Here is an 8922-nt window from a genome sequence, read left to right as displayed (position 1 = left end):
TGGAGGGATTTACACCGTTAACCGGTGCGGGAGATTTACGGTTCGACAAGATACTAACGAGATAAGATCAACTAATGACTGGTGAGGAACGGTAAGTGGTCTTGGAGAAGGATTGTGATGGTCGGGTTATGAAATTCTAATGAAATCTAAGTGCATGACATTTGGGTGCGTGACCTTCAGCGTGAGAGGTATGCATGCTAAACACTACTCCTGGCCTGTTCAAATATATCACTGAATCTGAAGGTCAAAGCAAATCCACCAATGTTAACACTGCATAGAATTTGAGAAACTTCTTCACACAAATTGTGGGAATAGGACTTAATGAGTGATAAACAAAAAATAACCGAAAGACATTTAGCTGAATGGATATTAAACCGAAACAACATTTCAACATATTTTTTGGAATAGAATTTGGAAAATTTACAGAATGTCGACTCACATAGTCAGACACTATTCTAAACATCTTCAAAGAATCAAAAATGTATGTGAAGTCTTTCGAAGTTCTTGCATACTTTCAACTGAACTGAAAAATTCGAAAAGAGCCCTTTCAGACATCCCCTCATCATACCAGCATGACCAGCAGTTATGATAAAGACCATCAGCTCTTCAGATATTCTATTTTAGGGTGTCCCAGAAAGTATAATCACACTTTCAACTCACCACCATTTCTACCCCGATGAAGTTTATCAGCTGTTCATTGATGAAATCATCAAAATGCGAGGCATTTCCCCGGAAAAGTGCAAACAGATCGTGCACAAATGGTGCACTATTCCCAACCTATCAGTAAGGCATTTGGAGAAAGTAAGTATCGGAGTAGTCCAAACCGCCATCCGGAAGTTTGGTGAAGAAGTTACCTTCGACACATCGAAATCTGGTCGTAAACCGGGACCGGTTGACCAAAAAGTGGACCAGAAGATCACCAAGCTTTGGTCAATAAGAAAAGTGCCTCTGTTCGAGATTTGGCCAAAAAAGTAAGAGTAACGTCCAAAGTGCCATAGATAAAAACGGGCTGAAAACGTTCAAGAAAGAGAAGAAGCCGGAACGGAGTCAGAAACAAGCCGCATCCATCAAACCGAGGGCTCGGAGGCTATATGATAGCCTGCTGTGTGGAAAATTGACGTGTGTTATCATCGATGATATCAAATTCGACTACAAGGCGCTTCTGAGAGACCAATGCTACACTGTCCATGCCAATAAGTTAATTTTTAATCGAAAAATTTAGAAGTGGTTTGAGGATTCTTGTTCACTATACAATACATCTTAAAACTATAGTCAACAGGTACAACACAATAAACACTTTATCTTCCACTATCCAATAAAGGTCCGTTTAGACTATCTGATTTCTTGGTTTGATTTTGACCGCCGCCATAATGAAAAATCCGCTCGATTTTACTTTCGACACACTTTGTCAAACCCCCCTGTTTGCTAATATTCACACTGTTTGCACAATGCACATGTCGAAAGAACTGTTAATTTAGATTTCAAAACATAACTGTATCAGGAATCAAAAGTAAATACTTCCATAATGAATTACTTTGTGGAGTAGGAAATGGTTGCTCTGGACGAACACCGGCAGGGATCTGGCTCATCTTGTCTTTCAAGAACTGCGATATGAAGACGAAAAAGTATTTCAAAACTTCACCAGGATGTCGATAACAACTTTCGACAAGCTAGTGGGAAGAGTTCTTGATCGATCTACATGATTCCTTCATTTACGATTGCATTCTGCTGAGTGAGCTGAGTGAGAGCTCTGCAGTCAGAATCACTTTTTGTTTTCTCGCTATAAACATAAATTGATACATATAAATTGGTATCAACGTGGAGAAGAGTATTACATTCTAACACAAACGCAAATATCGTAAAACTACTTTGACCAATTCAAATCCAAAAAATATCTCACTCGGCTATTTAAATCGTTAGCGATCGGTTTTTACGCTTTCAGTCGGTTTCTCCCTCGGTAGAGAAAATAGTTCGGCTGCCTTTCCGTTTATCCTTCATTCCTTTTACTGTAGAGGTTTGCAAAAGGACTCATCTTGCTGAGCAAATCTGACTCGTTCAGCTCACTAAGGTGAGCCGGTTCTTTTGAACAGCTCTTCAGCTCATTTTTAAATTAAATAAATATTAACACACACTAAATCAATAGTGAAAAATCAGAAAAGAAATCTATGGTTTTGGTTACCAATAAGGTTAAAACTACATCAATAGGTGAAATTAAATAGTCTATACATTTTAAACCATTAAATCCGTAGTTTGAAGCGTGGCCCAACTTTTCAAATAAAGACTTATGACACCACTGACGCTTTGAACAGTCAATGCGTAAACCAAAATGTGCGTGTAATACAAAATGTACCTACTGATCGATAGCATCATTGAGCAAACTTCCAAAGGGCATGTACACAGAGAGGGGCTACGTAAATGTCTCGTGCAATTCAATCCAGCAGATTTGCTCTCACCAAGAGGTGGTCATTCTACACACTCATTTTGCGCCAATTTTTTTTATCAGTGTACCTCAAGAGTGCCGCAGCTGCCGCAGCTTGTTTGTGAATATTCAGGCATGTTTGGCAACCCGGTTTTGCAGATAGATTGAATGTTTTGGTTTGATCGAGCCACTCAAAAATATCAGTAAATCTTAAATAAATTCTATACGCACCGCTTAGATTAAAAGGTAATCTATAGTAGATAGCTTATGAATAAACATTTCATGTATAAAAAAAAAGTAGAAAGGTATCAGTTTTCTGTCGAAACGTGATGGTGTAAATCTTCATACATACAAAGATCATTATTAATTTTCTAGAAATGTAAAGCAAAAATGTTCGAAAGGCATAACATCCACAAAATGGAAATCAGTGTTACTTAGCACGGAAGTGAAATACCAACTATCGATTGGAAATGAACAGCATTATGGTGCAGGATTTGTGTTGGTTGCTGAAGATTATCAGCTTCCGAACGAGGAGGAAACCATTTGGGATCGTTGGAAAAAGGAAAAGGTTTTCGAAACCTGTTTGATGGAATCTAAATATAAAGGGATGTCAAGGTAAGTTCTTTGTATTTTTTTTACATAGTTCGAAAATTCAATAGTTGCGGATGTTATTGTCTTATGCATTATCTGCGGCTTTGCATCGTTGCTTGTGAGTCATCGATTTGTAAACCATTTATTTCTTCGGTCCAGATACACATTTTACGATGGTCCACCGTTTGCAATCGGGCGGCACCATGGCGGGCCCTATTCTGGTCAGAACGATGAAGGATGTTTTAACCCGATATGCCCACCAGTAGGAGTACGTGGATATGTGGAGCGCCACATTGATTGGAGTTGTCATGGGTTGCCAGCTGAGTACGAAATCGAAAAGACATCAAGGCGTACAACAACGAGTGCCGGCAGATTTTGATGCGCTATGCAAACGACTGGAAGGAGATTACCAGCTGGACGGTGGATCGATTTGAAGAACGACTGCAAGATACTCTATCCTTTGTGAATGGACTCAATCTTGTTTGTGTTCAAGGAGCTGAAACGTCTGCGGTGATGAGTTCATTAGCATATCAAATTACTCTACAAACATCAAAGAGCACTGGGACTGCTAATCCAGTGTTCAGCAGTTCTATGAAAATATTCTGTAGACAAAAACATGTCACAAAACAATAATGCACTTTATACTAGAATTATTATACAGTAGACTTAAAAATAAATTAATTGAAATAATGATGGTTATTCCGAGAGTCGAAGTGACTTTTGTCACTAGTGAAGTGAGAAAAGTCACGTCGTGGTGACGTGACTCTCCATTTGATTTGCACAGAGAGTCACGTCACCACGACGTGACTTTTCTCACTTCACTAGTGACAAATGTCACTTCGACTCTCGGAATAACCCCCAATATCCTTCATTATTTAAAACGGAAAACATTCACACCAACCCTACAGATATATACATATTAAAAAAGAAGTCTTCTGCAATTATTGGTTGAATTAGTTTATGATAAATCATAAAATTGATGAAATTTTACCTGATCGATACCGGAGTCCATGTCTGTCGATTGCCGTTGCCATGGATATTTTTTCACGAAACATAAGGATGTAAACAATGATTTGAGGCGTACTCAGAAACAGTGCGGTGTTGCCAGTTTTTTTTTAAATATTGCATGCATTTCTGAATAGGGTGCCCAACAGTCCCAATACTGGTGCCAGAGCTGCACCAAACCTGTTTTTTTGGCACATCCCATTTTCTGGGATGGTGAAGAGCCACGCAAAAGTAAACAGCCGATGACCCGGCAGCTCCAGCTCCAGCTCATCAGCTCAGAACTAGAGTCAATCGTACGAATAATCCGGGACCTGTTCTACGGTGGCCATATTGCTCTATGGATGACGTTTTGTGTGCCATTGATTGATCATATTTTGTCCAGTAGATGTGATATGATATGTCGCTTGATATGGTTGTAAGAGATATTGCGGATCGGATCTGACCCAAGTAAAATTTCACAAGGCTTCTATAAAACAACATTCATAAAACCCTGGTCAAGATAGCTGTGTCTTTATTACATCCACCTAAACCTCATTAAGTCTAAAATCTATCTTGTTGGTCCACTCTGAAGAAGGCTCTAAAGACTGCATTATCGAGACATTTCAAGAATGACTTGCTGCAAAAAGGTTATTTGACGAATGCATAAAGAACCATTTATCAAAAGTACAATAAAAGCCATTTGGCATCAATACTTGTGCCATTTGCCTTTAACCGAAGACAACATATCAAGAAGACTGGCAACTCTACCATTTTATCATACGACCGCTATGAGACCGGCACAATCGCGTCATCTGCCGCGAAAAGTTCAAAGCTTCGAACGAATTGGATAGCAAAGATTACAACCTAAGAAGAATGGCTTGTGTATTTGCTTATTTTTCTATGCATTACTTCCACCTTCACTCGAGCGCAGTGCTGCTGTATCTGTCGCTTGGATTCTGGCAGAGTTGCCAATCTTCTTGATTTGATGTCTTCGCTTTAACGCTTGCTAAGCGCACTAAAAATAAAGCATCAATCAAGATAAAAAGGGATGCATACATATCGTCCAATTTTGTCAAATTAATTGTTCAAAAATGAATCTGTCAAAAATCCTCATAAATTTCCTCATCATTAAAGTGGATGAATTACTAAAAAATATCAAAACTCATATTGTGGTAAATAAAGTAAATGAAATAATAACATAAGCCATTTGTGAAAAAGCTGTTTTGCTTTCATGAAATCGGTAACAAATGCAAAACATTTTAATGCGGCTTTTATGAAGATAATTTGCAGACTGAATTGTTTATATCTGAAGCCATTTTGCTTGATCCTATTCCGTTTAGTTTTATGATGGCATTAATGGTGGCAAAGTTGCCTGGAAAAACTTGACGTTTGTTTGTTTATCTTTCGATAGTTCTGTCAGCAGTTCTCCGCAGTCCCAGTTTGGCACTGATGCTATTCGGATCATCATCGCAACGTTATTTCTGGAGAAGGTTGCTATTGACAATATGCTGTGTATTCCCATTAATTTTATGCGTCTACTTTGACGGCTTCCAGTGCTTCGTAAGCCGCATTCACTTCGCTCCTCTCAGTCTGCACTGTTGTTGTGGACCGATTTTGTCGGAGCTGCCCTCCCAGAAAGTTCTGGAATTGGATTCCTTTACTCTTCCGTCGACAGCATTGCTAGAATTATTACTCGATTATCCTTTGGCGTTTCCTTGTGAATCTGCCTTTGAAAGCCCCACTCGATAATGTTTATCTCTGTTTCTAGGCGGGTCCATCTTTTTAGTTTTATTTGTAAATATATGCTTTTTGATGCCGTTTGGAACCGAACGGTTTCATAATTGCGTTTATAATAATAAAACGCCTTTATGTAGAATTTTGTCGTGACATCAATAAAACAAATACCAATTGATTTACTGAACAGTTTTATAAAGGGATAGAGTGCTGCATTAAATTCATTTTTAAAACTAGACACTTTCTGATTTTCTCGTCAGACTTTAAAAGGTTTTTAAAACAGCATAAGGCTGAACTCCTAATCAACAATGTTTTGCACTGTAAAATGCTGTATTTAAACTAAAAAGATTGCTTATTGCCGTTATAAAACCACAATAAATCTTTCACTCTCTCTCAGCCAAAAGGCTGTTAAATTGTTACTTGGGGAGATATATCAAATTTGACCATGTGGAACGGAACTATGACCCGGAATATTCAGAAACGGTTCTATGGTTATGAGTTATATCAAATATGACCATACGGAATCAAAATCCGGAATATCCAGAACCGATTCTAAGGAGGCCATATGATTCTATGGTTGTCGTTTTGAGTGCCATTGGATATATTTATGAAAGCTTAAGGAATCCTTTGAATACATTCAGCGAAGTGTTGTGGTGAGAAAATACAGTGAAATTATCGTCTGAATTTGTGTTACCGAGAACATTCAATGGGTGCCAAAGCGGCGAATTCACCCTACTCAAACTAAAACTTGTGTTAACATTTAATCAACGGGATTTCATTGAAGTACATTTTGATTGTGTTTTGATTGAATCAGAGTCGGTAGATTAGGATCCGAGTCCGCAGCTCTGACAATAAATGTGTTACATGTTGAACTCTTCTGCGTTAACGAATTGAACTTCAAAGGTCTCCTGTTTGATGAACTGAATCTCTACCATTCGATGACTATTGCACATCACCAACGTTCCTTTTCTACACCAACTTCCCAAGAAATCGATCCACCCATCCAAATCCAAATAAATCTGATTCATCCTCCCGGGCAGGGCAGGGGTAAACATTTGCGCGCTTCTTCTCGTCGAAGCACTCACACGGGGATCATAACAAATCCCGCAGTAACCGATCGTGCCTTGGGCAAGGTCATATCCCAATGCAGCGAGCTGCACTGCCATCCACTCGATTCGTCAATCAACGGTCACAGCTCAGCCGGCGGTGGTGGAAAGCACGAGATGCAATCGATCGCTCAAGCATCCGTAGCTGATCGATTGTAGTGTATGATGTGCTCGAAAGGCGTCGCCGACAAAACACTCCGCTTCGAGTGCGCTCATCGTGAGATCTTTATCCTACCCTACTACCTGGTGGTGGAGAGTCGTTTTCGCGGTCTCGTCCGTCCGGTGGTTGGTGGTGATATAGCAGTAAATATAACTGCTACAAGTAGGAAGCGCCATCGTCACCTATAGGTGTGCAGAGGGTGTGAAGATGGCAATTATATGTGCAGTTATTGCACACGCGCCCGCCCGGAGCTGCCGCTCCACGAAAGCGATCCCTCATCATCGCCGGCCAAGTGCGGAAAGACAACATGAACCGTGTTTGCACTGGTCGCGCTGGAAGATGAAGGTCGCCGAAAGGTAGCAATATCGGCGACAAATGAGCAAATCATTGTCATCCGTTCGATTTGCGATGTGACAGCTAGAGATGAACCGTCGCCAATAGCGATAATAACCGTGATCAGCGTTCCACGATGGTGATGGGCAGATAATGAGCAACGTGTTGGAGGTAATTGTCTGTAATCACACCGCATGTAATTGGTTGAACCTCTGCACCAGACCTAGAATGCTGGAAGAACTTACCTTAAGTCCTCTTGGTCAAATCAATCAGTACTGATCAATAGAGATTCAACTTCAGATTCTTCAGATGCTTCAATCCCGTGGAGCGGTCTATGAATAGCGGTAACTGGGTATGTGCAGATCATCAGTTGGTTTGGACATAAATATGACATAATTATAGAGCGAGTGCCAAAGGCAGACCGTAAAGAGTTGATTCGAAAAACGTGACCTATACATTCGCCCATCAATGCGTGCAACGGGCAACCTCGGTTCAAACTTATGAATGGAACTTCTGCGGAACGACAAGTGAGAAGTAATGCTTTAATAGTTCATTGATGCGTTCATACCTTCGCATTTTGCAGCTGTTGCCGATCGATAATTGCGTGGAAGATGACTAGCTGAAGAGATGAATGACATTTAGCGCAGCAATTCTCAGGAGAACATGTTTATTTGGAACGAATTGACGAGTTGATGATGTGCTAGTCATATTTGCATTAATCGCTGACAAGCGATGACCTTTTCCGCAATAACTTCATCGCAATCGATGAAATGCTATTTTCTTGAACTTTGCACAATTCGGCAAACTTGCATACCTTGCTTTGATCCCTTTGAATTGCCCAACCAAACCTAAGCTCCCCATGCACCTTCAAGGTACGCCTCATGAATCCATAATTGCTGCGTGAGAACAACATCCAAACTAACACATTAGAGTCCCCATACAGAGTTCTTTGGAAAGCCATAAAAAAAACCTACCAGACGGACGGCAAAACAACATTAATCCAAGCGTACAAATCAAAATTCCCATTAAAGGGTCCACTCCAGTTCAGTCAAGTCAGTCGTCGCACCACCACCCTTACCCAATCTAATTACGCATTCCAGTTCGCTCCTGCTCGAAACGGCTCGCACGACTTTGTTTCATTCAGTTTACAATCACCGCCGGTTCATTTTTGCATGATAAAACCCCATTAGCGAATTACAAACTCAAAACAAGAGGGAGTCGCCGAATGCTGGTCGAGTGTACAGAACTCCTGAAAACGGCAATCTGATAAAAGCAGATCGCTTTTACTGTCTCGTCGTGTCTTTTGCTCGCTCTGTTTGTCCTGTTCCCTTGTTCCCTTCGTCTTGGGGTCCACTTGGGGGCCCCTCGCTAATTAATTCATCTCTTTTGCTCCGTGTGCCTTTCAGCAAGTATTCAATTTAACATAAACATCATCTTCAGTTATGATAAAGCATGTTCTGAGTGGAGTTTTGTGCTTTCGACGGAATTTCGCTACACTGTTAATGGGAATTGGTGCTTTAAAAAAATATGTATACACTCGTAATATTGGTGCAAAATAATTAATCTGAATTGCTTTGTTATTGGAAAATAAGTGT

At 40.2% G+C, this 8922-nt stretch overlaps 1 protein-coding gene across 3 annotated transcripts in view; it reads right to left on the bottom strand.

Moving 5' to 3' along the window:
* Positions 1-8922, bottom strand: part of AdamTS-A (ADAM metallopeptidase with thrombospondin type 1 motif A) — a 629564-nt gene that overhangs the window by 312632 nt on the left and 308010 nt on the right. The gene's annotated exons all lie outside the window — the stretch shown is intronic.

This window comes from Ochlerotatus camptorhynchus, unplaced genomic scaffold (genome assembly GCF_037179485.1).
Source record: "Ochlerotatus camptorhynchus isolate MF236.1 unplaced genomic scaffold, CSIRO-AGI_Acam_v1.1 ptg000130l, whole genome shotgun sequence".
Taxonomy (NCBI): domain Eukaryota; kingdom Metazoa; phylum Arthropoda; class Insecta; order Diptera; family Culicidae; genus Ochlerotatus; species Ochlerotatus camptorhynchus.
The sequence above is the reverse complement of the archived record's forward strand: the minus strand, read 5'-3'. Positions and strand labels throughout refer to the sequence as shown.